This window comes from Schistocerca nitens, chromosome 3, assembly GCF_023898315.1.
Source record: "Schistocerca nitens isolate TAMUIC-IGC-003100 chromosome 3, iqSchNite1.1, whole genome shotgun sequence".
NCBI lineage: Eukaryota > Metazoa > Arthropoda > Insecta > Orthoptera > Acrididae > Schistocerca > Schistocerca nitens.
In genome coordinates, this window is record NC_064616.1 from 712,092,912 (window position 1) to 712,093,927 (window position 1,016).

The 1,016-nt window shown below is 48.8% G+C and overlaps 1 pseudogene; it reads right to left on the reverse strand.

Moving 5' to 3' along the window:
* Positions 1-435: 435 nt before the first annotated feature.
* LOC126250238 (5S ribosomal RNA) lies at positions 436-553 on the reverse strand (annotated as a pseudogene).
* Positions 554-1,016: the final 463 nt, after the last annotated feature.

A 1,016-nucleotide genomic window follows, 5' to 3' on the forward strand; every position in this document is an offset into this window, starting at 1 on the left:
AATCGGAGGTGAGGGTATCATATGGAGTGCCCCAGGGAAGTGTGGCAGGTCCGCTGTTGTTTTCTATCTACGTAAATGATCTTTTGGATAGGGTGGATAGCAATGTGCGGCTGTTTGCTGATGATGCTGTGGTGTACGGGAAGGTGTCGTCGTTGAGTGACTGTAGGAGGATACAAGATGACTTGGGCAGGATTTGTGATTGGTGTGAATGATGGCAGCTAAATCTAAATATATCACTCCGTCTTCAGGTCACAAGTGGCCCATCGGGACCATCCGACCGCCGTGTCATCCTCAGATGAGGATGCGGATAGGAGGGGCATGTGGTCAGCACACCGCTCTCCCGGTCGTTATGATAGTTTTCTTTGACCGGAGCCGCTACTATTCGGTCGAGTAGCTCCTCATTTGGCATCACGAGGCTGAGTGCACCCCGAAAAATGGCAACAGCTCATGGCGGCCTGGATGGTCACCCATCCAAATGCTGGCCACGCCCAACAGCGCTTAACTTCGGTGATCTGACGGGAACCGGTGTATCCACTGCGGCAAGACCGTTAACTCTAAATATAGATAAATGTAAATTAATGCAGACGAATAGGAAAAAGAATCCTGTAATATTTGAATACTCCATTAGTAGTGTAGCGCTTGACACAGTCACGTCGATTAAATATTTGGGTGCAACATTGCAGAGCGATATGAAGTGGGACAAGCATGTAATGACAGTTGTGGGGAAGGCGGATGGTCGTCTTCGGTTCGTTGGTAGAATTTTGGGAAGATGTGGTTCTTCTGTGAAGGAGACCGCTTATAAAACACTAATACGACCTATTCTTGAGTACTGCTCCAGCGTTTGGAATCCCTATCAGGTCGGATTGAGGGAGGACATAGAAGCAATTCAGAGGCAGGCTGCTAGATTTGTTACTGGTAGGTTTGATCATCACGCGAGTGTTACGGAAATGCTTCAGGAACTCGGGTGGGAGTCTCTGGAGGAAAGGAGGCGTTCTTTTCGTGAATCGCTGCTGAGG